General features: G+C 43.5%; 1 protein-coding gene across 2 annotated transcripts in view; it reads right to left on the minus strand.

Annotated features, from left to right (window-relative positions):
* The window catches only part of DENND2C (DENN domain containing 2C), a 53,927-nt gene extending 33,950 nt beyond the window's left edge, over positions 1–19,977 (minus strand). For both annotated transcript variants that reach the window (XM_088446304.1, XM_088446303.1), the window contains exon 1: positions 19,751–19,977. The gene's annotated coding sequence lies outside the window, so the exon portion shown is untranslated. The remainder of the gene's footprint in view (positions 1–19,750) is intronic.
* Positions 19,978–20,528: the final 551 nt, after the last annotated feature.

The raw sequence follows: 20,528 nt of genomic DNA on the forward strand, positions 1-20,528 counted from the left end.
ATTTTATTAACACTGTGTACACTAATAGCGGAATTGTCGCCCAAAGTCAATCCCCCCTTCTTGTATATTATATATATACGTACACACACACACACACCTTTTAGTGATAGGGGCCACCACACATTTGTTGCCCAGGGGCCCCACAGACCTTAATCGGGCACTGACAACATAAGGACGCCCACTTTACCTTATACACATCCGAAATACTTAGCAAGACTGCGAAACCATTGGTAAGATCGAGTACCATCTCAACCTCACGCACACTTGCAGAAGGTCAGCCCTTACTCAGAAATTGCTAACCTTCCAGGACGCAGTGAGGTCTCAGGCTGCGTATGGCATCTTAGTGGATAATTTATGCACACCCCTGCAACAGCGTCCAAACGCACTGCCACGCCTGCGTTTTGTTGACCACCCCCCCCGCATCACAATCCCCAAACGGTACTTCCTGTCAATCACTCTGCGATGGTCTATGTAGCCACTGCGATCACAGTCCCGATCGCAGTGGAGTGTTCGCGCATTGCAATGCATACGCAGTACGCAACAATCGACCGTTTGCGTACGGAATCGCAGTTGCAATCCTTGCTGAATCAGGCCCAATAATCCCTGTGATGAGAAAACAAGTTTGCAATGTAAAGATACGTTACAACATGTCCTATGGTACACATTAGGACGGCTTGGTCAGGCCAAATCCACCAGTATAACTACTGCCTATCAGGAACCCTGCACACAATTCTATGGAAGTATATTATTTTATCTTAATATCATCTATTAACTGTAAAATTAAAATATTTATTCATGGCTTTTAAAATCCTGCCTAAGTGTTTCCATAATGGTTATGTTCCAATAGTAGTTACAGGTGCAAAAAAGGCAACTGAAACCATTATGGAAATAAATGATAAGCACACATAAAAGCAGACATACCTCCCAACTGTCCTAATTTCGGCAGGCCGGTCCCGCGTTTAAAGGACTGTCCACCATCCCTCACGCGGGCCGTAGTGTCCCGCGGTAGGGGGAAGTTGGGGGGAGCACGGTCACCATTAGTGGGCGAATAGATGCCTTGCGCAGAGCCTAGGGGCAGCCCAGCATCTATCTGAGTGCTGGGCACGCCCACAGTGATGTAAACGGGGGCATGTCACAAGGCCACACCCCGAATATCCGATCAGACATGTTGGGAGATATGTCAGTAGATACAGACAAATGTATCTTAAAAATTTGCTATTATAAGTTATTTGGGTGTCATTCAACGCGGTCTTGTTTTTCTGTGGTTTTCTGCATAGTTTCACATATATGATTTTTGTAGACACTAGATGATCTATGGGCCTGAGTCATTACGAATCGCAACTGCAACAGCACACGTAGTGGGACGATTGTTGCGTACTGCCCATGCATCGCAATATGCGAAGGCCACACTGCAATCGCACTGCGATTATGCAGAGCGCGGCAAGCCATCGCAGAGTGAATGACAGGTAGTCAGCGTTTGGGGGGTGGTTATGGGGGAGTGGTTGGATAAATGCAGACATACCTGTTCATTTGGACGCCGCTACATTGGTGTGCATAAATTAGCCACTGCGACAGCATATGCAGCTTCGGTACTAACTGCGTGCAACGAGGTTAGCAATTTCTGAGTAAGGTCAGGGTTCCTGTAATTCTGTGTGAGGGGCCGATGGTACTCGATGTTACCGATGTGTATGCAGGACTGCGAGGTATTACGGATGTGAGATAGCGGTAGTGGGAGACTCTATGCTGGCAGTGCATGGCATTGCGATAGCATTCATTAGTATAATTTTGCAGCAGACCTGCCTGTGATTATGGAGCTGCGATCGCAATTGCAATACGTAATGAATCAGGCCCTATGTAATAGTAATCACAGAACTGCTGCGATTATTATGTATCCATATTGCAGGGGAAAATTTTATTTTTTATGAAAATATCCCTGCTAAGTACAAAGGAGAACTCGCAGGGACAGCAGTTGCGGTAACCACAGTCCTGGCAAGTTATATTCCCGGCAAATTGTAGAAGTGAAAGATTTCTCCTGTGGAAGATGACACTGCGCATGCGAACAGAGTCAGCTTCCTGAGCCGTCCAGAGGCTTCGAGAGAGAGATCGAAAGGTCTCTCTCCTGCTCCTGGAGCCTCCATAGGCTTACAGTAGTTTACACCATGTGAAGATGGTGTAAACTACTGGGGGCCAAATTGACAATAATGGGGACTACGATCTGCAGTGCCAATTAGCACTTTGCTATACAGTAGTTTTCTGTGAAATCTCCTGCATTGTGCCATTAGTACACAGCCACAATACACCTGCTAGGTGAGAAATAAAACAGACATTAAGGTCTACAGAATGTATATACATCATTCAAAAATAATATATAATGTACTATACATTGAAGTATATTTGCTATAGACAGCCACAAATTCATCCTTATCATTAAAAGACCAGCTCCTATAATGATACAATAGGAGCAGTTACAAGAGGTATAAAATAATATAACTTCAACAGCACTTTGACCACCAACATCACTGCCCAAATTGTGTCCCAAACTGCTGTGTGGATGGCAAATTAGGGTGCATATGACTAAACAGACTAACGCCAGCAAGGGAGATTGATAATCGGCCCACCCTGACACACTACGCGCTCTGCTTTAAGAGGAAGGGGGGGGGGTTGGAAGGTGGTGATGGTTGGGGTTTGGGGTAAAGGAGGGGGTGATACCCCCCAAAAAAATTGTATTTATCCTGGGGGAGGCAGTTTTATAGGTATATAGTGACACATTGGTGGGGGGAGGTACTAATACAGGAGAGCCTATAAATACTGGTGGGTGGGGAGGTTTGTGCCACGGGATCTATCACCACCGGGGGGTAGTGGGCGTAATCCCACTGGGGATCAGTTGCTGATGGGGAATTTATTGACAGTGGGTGGAATTGTACAATTGTGGCCTATGGACACGGTGGGGTGCAATTTCTGAAGTTAGGCCCTGATTCAAACCCGCTCGCTGCCAGAGGCAGCTCGCAGGTTTGAAGGGCGTTTTTTTTTTTTTTTTCTTTGGACCGGCCTTCTGGCAGCTCGCTAAGCTGTGGGTGACCACCCACAGCTGTAGCGAGCGGCCAGGTGATGGTCGCGATGTTCCCGACCATCGGGCTTACGACGAGACCCTTGTGGTAGGGTCTCGTCTGCCGCAAGCCACAGTGAGCTTCCGGCTCTAATAGAGCCGGAAGCTCACTACTGACATCACACGTGATGTCAGTAGGGCTGCCCCCAAATGGCAGGCGTTCCTTAGGGAACGCCTTCGTTTGGCAAGCCACCCCCCCGACCCGCCTACAAGACGGGGCGAGCTGTCGATCAACATCAACAGCCGCCCTGTTTGTAGCAAGCCCCAGAGCGAGTGAATTTTTCACTCACTCACTCAGGGCTCGCGCGTGCGCACATGTCCGGCCATTGACCCGCTTCTAAGCGGGTATGAATCAGGCCCTTAGTACCATAATAATGATGTCATATCATGGAAGCGATGTGGGTAACAAATGACTAAAATGTAGAGGAAGTCTTATGAGAGCTTTAATCATGGAGTGGTTTTTAAAATACTGGCAGCAATGTTTATTTTTTTATAGAAATTCAAACTTCTATTTCATCATACCCTGGGGGTGATTTATCAAATCATGGAGAGAGATAAAGTACCAACCAATCAGCTTCTGTCATTTTACAGGTTGTGTCAGAAAAATTACAGCTAGAAGCCAATTGGCTGCTACATGCTCCTTCCTCCCTGTCTACGCCATCTGTGTCATGCCTGTTTGTCTGCCCCTCCCCTTTAGAATGTAAGCTCTCATGAGCAGGGCCCTCTACCCTCTTGTGCTTCTCCTTACTTATACTTTCACCTACTCCTTACTCCCCACTAGGTGAGTATTCACTACGCGACCCAGGGTAGACAGCACGATTATGACATCGTAATCGTACCGTCGTTCCCCATCCCCTGCAGTGCCTACACTGAACGATCAGTCATTCAGTGTAGGCACCCTCCGTCATCCCGGAACATGGTCAATCTGTCGTTATTGGCAGACTGACCGGCATGTTCGGGCAATGATTGATGTCGGAAACAATCAGCTGGAGTGCATCGCTGGTCATTTCCGACATTTTCATGACCGATTTGTGCCCGATTAACGGGTGATTGAACGATAACAATGTCGTTAAATCGCTCTGTTAAATCTGCTGGTGGATACCCGCCTTAACACTTGGTTGCTTACGCTCAGCTGCTTATTTGAGTGTTATGATCGATAATGCAGCAATGTATGTAAACCATGGCCTTGTCCTGCATTGGATTGTACTTTAAGTCACTGGTTCACTTATTTGTTTATGTACTTTGTAAGGCGCTGCGGAACACTTGTGGTGCCATATAAACAAAATATGATAATAATAATAATAATAATAATAGCCATAAAACCCAATGTTGTCTTCATTTGATCTGAAAACTGAGCATTGTAACATTTACAAGTACGACAAGTGCTATTTCTAGTGAAATAATACCATTCACAAAGAATAAGCAACTAGCAGAACCAGGCCAACTTCTCTACAGACACACAAAAGGTGGCCACCCCAATACAATCCATATATATTTCTTGCATAATTCAACCACTTTGGAATCAATGAAATCATCCATCAACCCAAAATACATACAGAATAGTAAGATATGTAGAAAACTGGTAAAAATTTGTTAAAATAAAGTCATCTGTGAAAGACAGAACTTACCACATAAAATAAAGATACAGCTTGTCCAAATTATAATGAATAAACAGAAGAGGACAATAGTAGAAGAGGACTTCCTTAAATCGTACATAGTAGTCACATGATCTGAAAGCTTCTTCCTTTTTATTTTTTATTTTTTTTTTAGTGGCAGTTATGGCTCCAATATTACATTTATGGCATCTGCACTAAACCTTAAATGAAGTGCTGGCCTCAAAGTCATTGTGAAGGCTTTGAAGCTGAGGAACAGAAGCAATAAAGTATTGTAAGTTAATTAGCGGGTCTAACCTTTAGGAGGTGGTCACCATGATATGTATAGACAGAAGAGCTTACAAAAACCACAATGTATACATTATGTTCCCTATTGGAAAACAATATATTTACCACATCATCCTTGTAAAAAACCCCATACATCAGAGACGAATTGCCACAATGCGGCGATCCACAGCTGCCGGGTCGGCGGATCGGTGAAATCCAACATGTAGAATTTCACCAATCCTGCGACAGATTGCAGAACATTAAAATTCTGACCGGCGTTTCCGCTCCGATTGCAGGTTCGCAGCGATCCATCTATGATGTATGGGGGCCTTTAGTCAAGTACACAAGAAAAATGCATTGTGCATGGCTCCTTTACAGTAGTTTATGGCTAAAATGACTAAGCCGTACATTTTCAATAGCAGTTTTGCCCACAGGATTTAAAAGGGCATAAGGGCATGTTTTGCATTAAAATATTATGGTTTTTAAATCCTGCAGGATTTGAAAAAAAGAAAAAGAAACAGCCGCCGCCTAGTAATAACAACTAGATGTAGTGGAGCAATAAAGCATCCAGAGAACATAAGGGGCAGCACGGCTGACATAGTGGTTAGTATTACGGCCTCACAGCACTGAGGTGTATGGTTCAATTCCGACCAAGGCTCTTAAAGCATGATGGGGAAGCGCTGAAATGAGCAAACGCATGTGCACACAGCCCCTTCCTTACACAGTATCCACATAAACGTCATCTGCTTTCAATAAGAGAGAAAAGGTGTGTTTGATGTGCCTACAGTATTAGACCACTTATATAATAAGGCAATTACATTTAAGGCAATAAAGAGTAATCATCTACTTTCTGTACTATACGGTGTTAAGGGCAGGTATGAATTCCCTCCTTCAAACAAGGATGCCCCATAGTATATAGGTGCCAGGATGGTAAAGACTGTGCATAAGTGCCTTTCCCTACTCCAGCTCTACTATTATCTCTGCAGTGCATGTTGAAGGATGCCCCATAGTATATAGGTGCCAGGATGGTAAAGACTGTGCATAAGTGCCTTTCCCTACTCCAGCTCTACTATTATCTCTGCAGTGCATGTTGATAGTGTTCATGGTCTGTTGATCATCAGACAATAAAACTGGGTACACCTGTACAATCGTCGGGCCGTTCTTTCTATTGAGAGAATGGGCGTTGGATTGTATCGGTGTGTACGCGGTCCCGATGCAGGAGCGTTAGCCAATAAACAGCTTTTAACGCTCCTGCAACGATCGAGAAGTCGCATCTTATGTTCTGTTTAATATTTGTCGGTTCGACCTCCTGATTCCAGGGAAGCCCATACACACTGCTATGTCTGCACAGTGTGTACGGTGCTCTGAGGCAGCAGACAAGGGGGTCACGCTAGGGACATACTGCACGGATGTTCGGGACAGTTTTACCCGATCAGCCTGTTATTGGAAAGGTGTGTACCCAGCTTAAGGGACGCATCATTTGAAAAAGGAGACTATCCTCTTTAAAAATAGTGTGCCTCTGACTTTATTGAAGCCAGACTGGGATACTCCACCGTCCTGGTCACTGAGGTGGTGTCGGCAGCGAAGGAAAAAGTCTCTGGGGGCAGCCCGACATCTCCAGAAGTGCTGGGCCCGCCCCCACAAGACCACGCCCCCTTATGGGACACACTCTTAAGTCCCATGCAGGGGGTCTATTTGGTGCACCAGCTGTCACCGACCCCAGTGACGCCACTGACTAGACTTAATAAATGAATGAAAAGGTATAAAATGTGTAGAAAGAATATGGTATATCTGGGCATTAGAGCACACTAACCTCTGGATCTCTGATCAGTACAGAGCACTTCCTCAGAGACTTTCACTTCTAACTAAAATTTGATATTTTAATCTAAAATAGTTCCTAATTATAAGCACATTCTTCTAAGCCACAAATGATTTTGCCATAATCTAAATATTCTTTATTAACACGTTCTCTTCATTTCTGCCATTGCCGGGGAGGGTTCAGTAGGACCCCCTCCTGGTAATATTTAGGAAATAGTAGCCCATGGGATACTATAGGATAAGGTCATCTGGAGATGGCAGTATCCTATCGAGGTCAAGCACCAGAATGCTTTGCATTCCGGAGCCTGGTCAATCTGACAGCTTTGCAACCCGCATGGTAACCTATGGGGACTACAGCTGCTGTTAGAAATGGAGGGACCGTAGCAGATATCTCCAGAGTACATTCGGGGGATCCTTAATATTTGTGAGTATCCCCCAAAAAACGCTGTTTTCAGGGAATATCCTGCAAATATTACTTGATAAATAGGCCCCTTAGGCCGCGTATACACTAGATGATATAATGAACGATTTTGTTATAGTTCAACCGTTCATTATATCGTGCAGTGGAAATTGAGCCCACACTGAACGATATATCGGCATTAGTATTCTCTGATGTGGGTAGGGCTTGATACCCTGTATCAGTACAAAACCTACCCACATTTGCAAGCTGACAACTTGTGGGAGGTCTCTCAATGATCAAAGTGTAGGCAATTGTGCATTTCGGTGCATCATTTCCACTAGACCCAAGGCCGGTGCAAGCTTTCAGGGCGCCCCAGGCAAAGGTTCACAATGCCGCACCTGTTTTCCCCCAAACCATCCGCCCAGCTCACAGACACATACACAGCACCCTAGTAATATTCACATGAATCTGAATTAAAGGGATGATTCCCCCTGCAGTGCCCCCAGTAGTAATGCTCCCTGCAGTGCCCCCAGTAGTAACGGCCCCTGTAGTGCTCCCAGTTGTAGTGCCCCCTTATGATACACCCAGTAGTAAGGCGCCTGTAGTGCCCTCAATAGTAAGGCTGCTGTAGTACCCCCATATGATGCTCCCAGCAGTTCCCCCTGTAGCAAGCCCCCCCGTGCACACACACACAAAAAATAAATACTTACCTTAAACCCCGCTGCCGGGGGGGCTTAATATAATCTCATCATAATCTCAGCGGGTGCCCGGCAAATGGAGGGTGCAATCGCGCCATAACAATCGCACCCCCTGCACCCTCCGTAGTTAGGGCGGACTCAGAAGCACCCTCCAGTGGTCGGCGCCCCTAGGTAGCTCCCAAAGCTTGCCTAGTGGAAGCCCTGACTAGACCACACCAAGCAATCTGACTAGACCACACCAAGCAATCTGACTAGACCACACCAAGCAATCTGACTAGACCACACCAAGCAGTCAGCTTTTTCTTTCTAGTACAAGTTAGACGATTAAAACAAGCGTGTAATGGTGCAAATACTAAAATAGATGCACACTACAGGGTTGCCATAATCAGCCATGCACACATTATAAATGGTACTTATTACTGGCAAATATTTAATTCAGTAATATAATAAACTAATAGTAATTTAGATCACAAAATTACAATCCAATATCAGGCATTCTATAGAGACAGTAAGTTTGTTAATCATGATAACAAGTATTACAATACACGTGTTTTGTCTTCATGAGCGACTCACTCAATGGCTAATCACTCCTGTGTCTGTCATGGTTGGCTGATGTGGAAGTATGTGATGTACGGCCCACCTGGCAGGCTCACATCCACCCATAATTATGGGCCAGACCTCACTTAAAACGCTCCAGTGCACATATAATAGAACTAAACAGGTTTCACACGTGCGATTAGCACATCATGGAACCCAAATGTTTTCCAAGGAAAATTTAGCAGCTACATCTTGTTCCTATATAAAACCAAAGTTTTGTAATATCCACAGACAAACTGAGCAGACATGATCTCACAGAACCTATATACACGCTTATAGCATTTTTATTCTTTGTAGCCTAAGGAAGCATTAAAAATATTACCAGTCACTACAATACACTAAGCATACAAATTCACATATCCATTGATGACATTATGATCAGGACTGTCAAACAAATGTCTCTGTCCCATTTGGCCAAACCAGTGTATTTCAAATTAGAAATAGATTCGGTCATTTGGCACTTCAGTAGTTAATACGCAACACTGAGCTGTAAAGATGACATTATAAGGGGGAGATGTACTAAGCTCTGAAAAGTGATAAATTGGTAGCCACTCAGCTCCTGTCATGTTACAGGCTGTGTTTGAAAAATGACAGTTGGGAGCTGATTGGCTGGTGGTTTATCACTTTTTAGAGCTTACTATATCTCTCCCTATGAGTTAAGCAATTGCAATCTAATGGAAATAAATAGGGAAACAATATATTATTTGCACATAAAACTAATTTATTGCAAGCTGCTATCAGCTATGTAATTACATATAGCCTATGTGCTGTGGGCCTGATTCAGACCCACTCGCAAGAGCTATGCGCTCGCAGGCGGGTCGATGTTTGGCCACTGCGCATGCGCGAGCCGGCTCCAACGTGCGCATGCGCGAGACCCGGCTAACGACAGACACTCAGTCACTAAGGATCACATAACCAAAGCGGGGCAGCTGTCGATTTTGATTGACAGCTTGCCCCATTTTGAAGGCGGACAGGGGGGGTGGCTGGCCAAATGGAGGCGCTCCCACTGACATCACGAGTGAAGTCAGTGGGTGAGCTTCCGGCTCTAATAGAGCTGAAAGCTCACTGTAGCTTGCGGGAACGAGACCCTACCACAAGGGTCTCGTCGCAAGCCCCGATGGTCGAGACCATCGCGACCATCACCTACAGCTAAGCAAGCGGCCAGGAGGCCGCACCAAAAAACACAAAACACGCCCTGATTCAGAGCGAGCGCTCTTTCAGAGCGTCCAGCTCTGATTCAGGCCCTTGTTAGACAGTGCCACATTAACCAGGAGGTGCACATGCCATCAGCGCATCCCAGTGATTTGTCACTATGCCAAATGCTGTGTCTATAGTTATGGTATTACTTATAGAAGATAGATGGATTATGGTAGCCACTTGTGTTCATGCAAGGCATCAACTTGTTGTATTCATGATCTTTATGAAATTTGGAAGAAATAGGTATAAACAGAACTTGCATTAAAGATTCATAAAATCACTATATTGGCATTCGCTGACGGTGGTAAAATAATAAACGCCCCCTACCCATCTCTATTTGTTGATATGTTATCTAAAAGTTGGCAATGACAGTGAATAGAATAAAAGGGTAATAAATTGATATAAAAAGGTCCACTGTTATCTCAACATTTAGTGTATTGGGTACCCGAGGTGTCATATGCCTCCTTGTTGTCACTTGGATGACTGCCCTAATGACAGAAATGGTTCCCAGAATGCAGTGACTCATACGGGATATGTGCTCCAGGCTGGTTCCCTAGCTGACAGGTCATTAACAAATGACAAAATTGGGATTAAGTTAAAAGCTAAAACTGAAAACAGCAACAGATCTGAGGAATCATCATTACAAAGAGGAATATATGTTTCAGTTTATTTTACACAACAAAAGCCATTCGTGTCAAGGGCCTGGTAGCCAATTAATGGTACTTTGTCCTCTACGTCATTCCAAAATCCCTTTGTAAACCTAATGTGCCGCCAGCCCTCAGCCTGATGATGGCAAGTGTCACTATTTAACTTTTTACAAAGATAAACACTGAACACACACCTACTACAATAAAACACACACAAATGTGTGTGATGCATAAAGCATAATACAGAATTGTCAAAGGAAATAAAATCTGAATCACTGTGTAAACCAAAAAACTTTTACATATTTATTTTATTTTTTTCAACTAAAAATAAATGTACCGGTAGTTTGTTTAATTGGACAATTGCTTAACAACTGTACTGTGGATTATGGACCTGATTCAGAGATGTACGCTAGTGCACATTTCCAATGTTTTGTACTCTGAACGTGTGCAAGATCTGTTCTGCGCATGTGTAGAACTCGTCCTGCGATACCGCACAGGCAAAAGTGTTTGGGGGCAGTGCGGGGGCGGGGATGGCCTGCATTCACCCCGTATTCTGGGAGTGCTGATGACACGGTCAAAGGGATATCAATCGCTACCGATGGTCGCAATAGTTCCGATGGTGATCCCAGGCTGCAACCTTGGTTGCAGCAAGGAAGTGTCTGTTTCTTACAGTCACCTCCTGTTGCATTAGCATTTTAGATGGACGGAATTGCGCATCCACTTGTGTACGGCTCTGGCCCTATGTGAACACTGGATTTGACTGTATAAAATTAGTAAAAACTTATTAGAATGACAACTCCAATTGCTGCATGTGAGAGGGTCATCGTTAGACACAAATATAGAAATGGATGTCAGCTATGCAATCTAGTTGATCACTGTACAGCTGGAACTACCACCTTTGAACATTTGTGCGGACAAACCTGTGATCTGGCTGAATAAATCGCATTGTAAACATGCATTGGCAGTTTCAATCACAATGTTACCATTCATGAGCAGCTTATCAATGAAAGAAAAGCCGCGTGTTTTTACCATTCATGCCTTTTGAATTCAAATTATTTTAGAAAACAACAGTTTTGCCACCAGTATATCTTAATGTAGCAAGAAAAAGCATGAATTCAATTTGATTAAGGGGTCAATCCAATTATACCCCGTTTACACCAGAGCTAAAACCAGTGTTATTGCAGGGTTAACCCGGGTAGCTCCTTGGTATAAAAGGGGATAGGGTTGGATTCCTGGGTGGAGTGACCCGCCAATCCAACCCAGGTAACTTGCAGGGTTTAACACGGGAATGACCCGTGAAACCCTGCAGGGTTACCGGCCCGATCCAGGTCACAATGACCTGGAGAGCGCCACATGCCTGCCGATTGGCTGGCTTCACTGCAGGGTTTCACTAGGGTTCTAGCTCTGGTGTAAAAGGGGTATAAGTTGTTTAATGAAACTCGCAGACTTAGCACAAGTGCGGGCACCCTAAAATTCTACAATTCGATTAAAAATGTCTATTCGCGGTACTCTGAGTGGGGGTTTGCGAAATGACTGCCTAATTAAATGTGAGAGAAGTGCATGAAAAAGTGGGGAGACCACCTTGGACCCCCCAAAATGGATAAATTCCTTAGTAGAACCGTATAGAGGGCAGTTTGTGGACATAAGGATAGCACTGAAGATTTTTAAATGGTGTCAAATGGTTGATTTGTGCCTCTTTTTAAAAAAAAAAAAAAAAATGCAAAAAAACTTATAACAAGCAGACATTTATTTAATCTCAAACAAATGTATCTAAAAATACAAGAAAAGGTAGGGGGAGGAGGGTGATTTTGGGGTACTTTGAGGGCAATTTAAAAAATACTGTGATTAAATTTGGGGTGCCTAAACTAACGAAAAAGTTGATTTGGGGTATTTTGAGGTCATTTTTTTTTTAACCCCCCCCCCCCAAATTACATGTAAATTATTGTACTAGTTAAGTCAATTGGCAACTTCCATTAGGGGGGGTATTAAAGAGGTTACATTGTCCCCGACATTTTAACCTTAAAATAAAGATTTTCCCTTCCATCTCTCACCCTCAAGGAGGTGCAAATGATTGCAAGATGAATGTGCTATACGAATTGGCAGAGAGAACAGCTACTCGCATCTCACACCTAATTGGATTGACCACTAATAGTAAGCAAAAAGAAAAACAGTAAATATGATCCTGGAGATCAGACAAATCAAAGCCACAAAAATAAACAAATGCACAAACTTCTATGTACAGTAATACATAATGTACTAATATACTATTGTTAGTTGAAGCACAGGAGAAACCAGTATTCTTATGTTATGGATAGAACTTTGGAAATAAACGTTCAAGTAACAAAGGCTGACAGCACAGGGACACAATTCCTCCCCCAATGAAGATTAGGCTTCAAGGACATTTTTTTTCTCTCTTCTTCTTAACAACTAGCTGTTTATATGGCCACAGGCAGCAATTTCAAGTTATCTTCTCAAATAACACTAAAACCCTCATTGCTTTGGGGCATATACTGTAGCTAGTATTCTACTAACTAGTGTTCCTCATTGCTTTGGGGCATATACTGTAGCTAGTATTCTACTAACTAGTGTTCCTCATTGCTTTGGGGCATATACTGTAGCTAGTATTCTACTAACTAGTGTTCCTCATTGCTTTGGGGCATATACTGTAGCTAGTATTCTACTAACTAGTGTTCCTCATTGCTTTGGGGCATATACTGTAGCTAGTATTCTACTAACTAGTGTTCCTCATTGCTTTGGGGTCTTCATTGCTTTGGGGTGTATAGCTAGTATTTATTCCACAAACATTTTATTAAATAGAGAACATGTAGGGATTGATTTTGAGTTGGATGCAAGTGGGTTTGCGGATGGGTGTCGCAGATTTCTGCATACTGTGCATGCGCCACAGGAAAAAGAAAAGTGTCTGCTCATGCGCAAGGATGGATGGGTTGGTCAGACCACTCTGCCCGTGAAATGGGCATTTTTGGGCGGCGACCATTCGGATGCACATCACTGTTCTGTCTAGTGGGAGTGTCATGGGCGTGTAAGCCAACTAGGATTGCGTGCAGATGGGGATGGGATGCCTGTTTCTGAGAGATCTGTTGCACTCAGCATGGACTGGGTGTATGCCTAGATACTTATGACGATGATGGTTGCAGATGGAAAAACAGTGGGCAGGATGGCCTGCCACATGCAGACACTTGGATGTTCAACATACACAGGCAGATTCTCACATTAGCAAAAGCTCCTAAGTAGGCTGCCATGGCCGTGCAGAAAAGCCATTGCAGATGGCAACATGATGATTCATGGCTAAGGTTCCAACTACTGTGTTATTACCCTATGTAGACAGAATTGCCATACTTGAAAGGCTGCAAAACACATGGATCTCCCCATGTTTTCAGCAAAACACATAACATATATATAGGCAAGTGATTTCAAAAGAAAATCCTGGCCAGATTTTTGGTGTATTAGTAATTCAGGGGTATGTGTAATAAGCCTTGGAGAGAGATAAAGTGGATGGAGAAAAAGTACCAACCAATCAGCTGTTCCATATTTGATGCTCCAGAACGGCATATTGCACCCATTGCCAAGAATTGAGTTCCCCTCTAAGGGTCAGAAATGCTCTACGGTCAGTGAAAATGTAGGTGTTCCTTAATGATAGAGGAGCCTATTTACTAAGCCTTAGATGGAGATTATTATTATACTTTACTTATATGGCGCTACAAGGTCTCTGCAGCGCCTCACAAAGAACATAAACAATTGAGCAAACAAGAAATGAGTGACTTAGTACAAAACAATGCAGGACAAGGGCATAGTATATAAACATTGCTGCAATAGCGATCACAACACTCAGAAGCAGCAGGGCGTCAGTAATCGGTGCCTTTGTGGGGAGTTTGGAGTGGATGATCGTATAAGTAAGGGAAGGAGTAGCACATTAGGGAAGAGGGCCCTGCTTGTGAGAGCTTACATTCTAAAGGGGAGATAGTGAGTGAATGGAGATAAAGTCCCAACCAATCAGCCCCTATCTGCCATGTCACAGGCTGTGTTTGAAAAATTAGTTAGGAGCTGATTGGTTGGTACTTTATTTACGTTCACTCTATCTCAATCCAAGGCTTAGTAAATAGACCGCAGAGCTTTTTTATCACTTTGCTCTGTACATGAGAGTGTCACTGCCAGAAAAACACCTGCCATCACAGGCTAAAAAAACTACACTAAATTGCATGTAACTGTCATACTTAAATACTGTGGGATGTAGCAGTCATACTTAAATACAGTAGGCAGCGAAAGATGCCTACTGTATTTAAGTATAATGCCTATATTCCAGGATGGTGATAATACCTGAATAAAATATTTAAAAAAAATGCTCCTCACACAAACCTTTTTAAAAACAAACAAACAAAAAAAAAAACCTATCTAAATATTTCTGCACTTTTTTTTTTTTTTTTTTTTTTTTTTAAGTAAAAGAACCCAAATTTGGATTTCAGTTCCACTGCACATGCCCAGGCCTCCTAGCTGATTTACACATGCAACCTAATTTCATATTAATGTAATAACTTAAAAGGTCATCAGGGACAAATGAAAATGCAAATGAAAGTTCTCTGCTATTGAAAACATAGGCCCTCATTCAGAACCGTATGCTCTGAGCAGAGCGCACGCTCTGAATGAGGGCCGTCCTCCATAACTATGGAGCGTCCTCCTGGACGCTCGTATAGCTGTGGGTCACCACCCACAGCCTATACGAGCGTGCAGTTTGATGGCCGCAATGGTCGTGACCATCGCGACCATCGAAACTGCGTACAAAAGCCTGCGGTTGAGTTTTTCAACCACAAGGCTCGGAGTGATTTTGGCTCTATCAGAGCCAAAATCACTCCCACTGACATCACTAGTGATATCAGTGGGCCGGCTTCTGACGGGAGGCGTTCCCGTGTGAACGCCCCCGTCAGGGAGGCACGCCCCCGGCACGCCCACCAAAGGGGGCGTGCTGTCAGTCAACATCGACAGCACACCCCCTTTGAAGAGACACTACGAGCGAAGGAAAATCCTTCGCTCGTCGCGTCTGGCGCATGCGCACGACGGAGCTCCCTCCGTCGTGCGCATGCTCAGTGCAGAACATCGACCCACTTGCGAGCGGACAGCCGCTCGCGAGTGGGTCTGAATCAGGCCCATAGTAAATATGTGCAACGCTCATAGAACTGGTTCCCTTAGGGATTTCAATGTCATAGTTCTCAGGTTCAAATACAGCTGGAGATGGTGCATATGGACAAAGGTAACTGACAGATGCTACCAGCAGTGCTTTCCCTTTACAAACACATATATGATCCAAGCATATACTCACAAGCTGTAGTCTACAAAAATGATGCGATATCCAAAATAAAATCTTACCATGCCAGCACCAGGCATCCTGCCAAACTAGGTATATTAATATCAATGACTGCGATTTGCCCATGCAACATGGTGAAACGACAAAGTGGCACCAGATGCAGCAGGTCCCATGGTTGTCCATTGTTGATAGATCATGTGACCTTTTTGAGGATTTGTTGCACAACAAAAATACCAATGGCTTAACAACAATTGCATACATAAAAGTATATACACTTTGCTATTGTGACATGATTAGCATTTCACTTTTATACACTAAAAAACTGTAATGCAAAAGTTGAGTTATCTGCAAAATTCTTGTCTCTAGGAAGTTTTGATTGAAAAAAATCTAAACTATTTTGAAAAGATTTAGTTTCACCAAACAACAACTATGGCCTGTATTCAATTTGAGGTGAAAAGTCCGGATCCGCGATACTTTTTTGCCGATGACGTCATTTTCGCCTGTTTTGCTTTTACCCCGTATTCAATTTGATAGACTTTCCGTCTAATTAGTACTGCTAGATTGATTGAGCAGCTGACATTTTTGTTTGATAGACTTTCCGCCTAGACGGAAAGTCAATGCAATGTAATAGGCGAAAAAGTTTTGCCTATGAATAGCAGGCGGGAAAAAGTGCAGAATTGGGGTTTTGGGGTGCAACGTTGCGGGAACCCCCCTGCAGCCTTGAGACAGTCCCCCAAAGGTAAACTGTGTAAAAAAAAAAAAAAACACATAAGAACAACCCCAAAAAAAATCACTTTAATTATGGGGTCAAAAAAAAAAAATGTTGGGGGACACAGTTAAAAACTAGCGAACTTGACTCTGGGGGGGTCCCCAAGTATGCCCCAAGTGTTTTTTTTATTGCAGGTGCTTGCAGAAGGTGGATTTTTCACGATTTTTTTCAACTTCACTTTAGCAACTTTAAAATATGCTGGCCCCCATTTTCAAGTACCTCAAATTTGCTGGGATAAGTTATTTTCAGGAAAAAATACTCCTAAATGCTATTCTGCGCCACGTATAGAAAAACGCTATTTAGCAGCTATTAAAGCCGTTTAAAAAGATCAAATACCTTCAGCAAGCCAAATAAGGGGGTACATAGGGAACCTCCATGTGAGAGCATCTTTTGGGGAGTGTGAGGCTGATTTCCACAAATCTGACAGTACTTTCCGCCTGTTCAAGTTACGCCAGGTAAAGCGGGCACATGCGCGATACTTTTCCGCCTACAAAACAGGCAAAACGTCCGGGACACAAAAAAGTATCGCGGCTCGGCTAAAATTGAATACGGCTCTATGTTCTACATGACACTGATCCCTAGAGGTTTTAGTAATGTGATAAGATGTAGAAGAAAAGATAAAATAAATGTACCAAATAAAGAGCTACTGCTGGTGATGATTACCCTACTTGCACATGGATGTGAGGCAAGCATTAAACAGCTGTCATTTTTATCTATAGGGCAAAAACATCCATCTTCTGTAAATGGCTTTTACAATTTTGCACAAGTAAAATGTTAAAAAAAAAAAAAAATCCTGACATTTAGATTTCTCACACATACTCAAAGTCAATGGTGACCAATAGTCTATCTTATGTAGTGAAAAATAACTATCTTAGCAGTTATCACTGCAATTCATACAACATAATAGTTATAGAAAATGCTGACATGCTTTGCATTCTGACAATGTGAAAACGTGCTTGTATTTCCACCTAGTACATAGCAGATGTCACGGGGCAGATGTCGCCTTGAGAAGTGATAAAGTGGAGGGAGATAACTTCCCAACCAATCAGCTCCTATCTGTCATTTTTCAAACACAGCCTGCAACATGGCAGTTAGGAGCTGATTGGGTGGTACTCTCTCTCTCTGGGCCAGTTGTACTAAGCTCTGAAAAGTGATAAATTGTAGAGTAATAAACTACCAGCCACTCAGCTCCTAACTGTCGTGTTACCGGCTGTGTTTGAAAAATGACAGTCCATCACTTTCCAGAGCTGATTACATCTCCCCCAGAGCTGATTACATCTCCCCCGTATGTGTTTGTGACAATGTTTGTATGTAATGCAATGTTCTGCATTACCATTTGCTGGGCTGAGGGCACAGATGGAACTGCACATGTTGAATCAAATAGATTATTTTGAGGTCTACTATAACCTTTGGGCCAAAATACTTTTCTTCCTAAACTCCTTCAACACTTTATTATGATCATCATCATTAAGATGAACCATCACTATATACTCTGATTGAAACTCACCACTCAAAAAAGAAAACATCGGTGGCAGATGACTTGTGAATGAAATGAATGTGTATGCAGATCACTAATACCCCTTTTACACAGGAGCTAAAACCCGGGTTTTTGAAGGGTTAACCCAGGCAGCTCCCTGGTGTAAAAGGGCAGAGAGTTGGATCGCCGGGTCGAGTGACCCGGCACTCCAACCCAGGTAACTAGCAGGGTTTCACACGGGCGTAGCCCGTGAAACCCTGCTGTGAGAACAGCGCACTCCGGGTCACGATGACCTGGCGTGCGCTGCTAGCCGGCCGATTGGTCCGGCTTCAGTGACGCTTGGAGATGACCACTTTCACTCCGCAAAAGCCGGGTCTATGCAGATCCGACTGCGGTGTGAGCGGCGCTGACTCGGGAATATCCCGAGTCGGCGCCGGCAAAATTCCGGGTCTGATCCGGATTGGAACTTTGTTCCAACTCCGGGTCAGACCCGGAATTTAGGTGGAAAAGGGGTATAAGTGACATTTGTGTCCCTTTCACTGTAACACCTGAATTGGTGTATTTTGGCACTGCACGTGTGGATTGTGTAGCAGCAATTGACCACCAGCGTCACCCTCTGTGGTCAGTGCTTGCCAGGGGCAGAACTATGGAAGACAATGGAGGCGCCTGCTGCCGGGCTCCAGCTCTGAAGGGGCACCTCCTCCATTGTCCACAACATATTCACCCCTCTTAGGGCTGTAACTACGTACCCGGAGTGTACCGCCACGGCTGCCCAACACATGGCACCCCTTCCCGGAACCTGAGAAGCCACCATACACTAGTGGAGAGCTCCAGGTTAGACCATCAGCTGCCACCTTCGTCTATCTATAGCCTGTCTGCATGAAAATTGCTACATTACAGTGTCAGCGGCTGTGACGGGGGGCACCAAATTATAACTTGTTTCCGGGCATCTGGGATGAATATACACCACTGGTGCTTGCTGCAGCTTGTTATTGTATATCACAGGGTAAAGGAGAGATTCTCAGATAACATTTTACAAACATTAAACTGCAACTAATAACCCTGTGCACTGGATTTACTATAAAATCTGTTCACTGAAGACATGGTATAAAAAGTTTTTTTTACTAATTAAAGGGAGCTTTCTTCTTAATTAGCAATTTCCCCCATTCTAACTAATGCTATATGATTTGTCAAATTAACATGTGTACTAGACACATAATCACATTAACTGATGCTACAGTATTGCCAATCTGCTGCATTAATACTAATAAGTGTGAAGCTGCATAAAACAGTACTCTGTTGTGATGTAATACAAAGAACCTGTTACAATTGTCAGTAGTAATCATATAATCTATTATCCACACATTCTTAAAACAAAGTCAGACAAAATACACAAGTCAGACAAAATACACAGTAAGAACACTAATTTCAGGCATCCACTGAGCAAATGCACTTTGTAGTTCAACCATAAACTACAATGTAATATACATTTTATTGTAGTGGTCTTAGAGGAGCCCAGCTGAGTGTCCAGCAGTGCAGTGAGAATGACCTAGAAAGTTACATTTTTCATTCAACTACTTCAAATCACTGTTTGGATTCGTAATTAGTATATAGCAGGTTTAAGCAACTTGTGGTACTACAAATCCCAGCATTTGTATAACTGATTTATTTTTAGTCCGGTTGTAGAGTCATATAAGAAGTGACAACTGCTCTGTACACAAACTAGAAATCAGCTTGTGCTGAATGGCTCCCTTGTTCTGCCTGTTGTGCTGCGGGCACATTAATAGTACAGCTGCCCAACTTCTGTAGGCTCTCATCAGGAGAAAGCCAAGCATAGCACTTACCACTGCGGGACGGCTCTGCAGGAAACACAGTCCACAATCAGGATAAAATCCACGTCTGGGGGATATAATCCACGCTGCAGCCTCTCAGTGATGTGCTGGTGATATGAATGGGTGATGCACAAGCACAATAGAGGAGCAGAGGAACGTCATGTGACCCGCACACGCCATGCATGCACAGCAGTGTACACAGCTCAGTGAGGGCAGCGTTAGTCACACAACAACAGCAGTAGCAGAAGCAGTTGGGATGTGTAGGGGCACGTCTGTGTAATGTGCTGCTGGCTGGGTGGAGACCTAGCAGTAAGCAGGGAACACTCACATATTAGTGTGTGAGCAGCTGTGGGGAAGCACTAACATTTGAAGTTGGAATTTAGTTGTTGTTGTCTCCTCCCATAGGTTAAAAAACCCCAGTGTAATATAAAGTCATACAATTATACATGTGATGTTATTGGAAACTGTTGACCCCATCCTTTGCTGTGTTATTGAGTAATATAATAAACGAGTAGGATGGTCAGACTTCCCCATTCAAAAAACACGTGAAGTAATTCTTACCATGACTTGGCATTACAATACAGTATCTGCATACATTTAGTTTGCTTCAATTCGTCCCACTCTCCGCTCATAATTCGTGCATAGCAAATTATTTTATATTCTGCTTTCAGATTAATTTGCTTAGACTGTGATGACAATGTGATAAAGGGCCTAAAATTAGGTAAAACCTCCAAAAACTACTGTTTCAGAGGTTTGCCACAATACATATGGTACAGCAAGCCCCATAAAA

Source organism: Taudactylus pleione, unplaced genomic scaffold (genome assembly GCF_031769625.1).
Source record: "Taudactylus pleione unplaced genomic scaffold, aTauple2 ptg000396l, whole genome shotgun sequence".
Taxonomy (NCBI): Eukaryota; Metazoa; Chordata; class Amphibia; order Anura; family Myobatrachidae; genus Taudactylus; species Taudactylus pleione.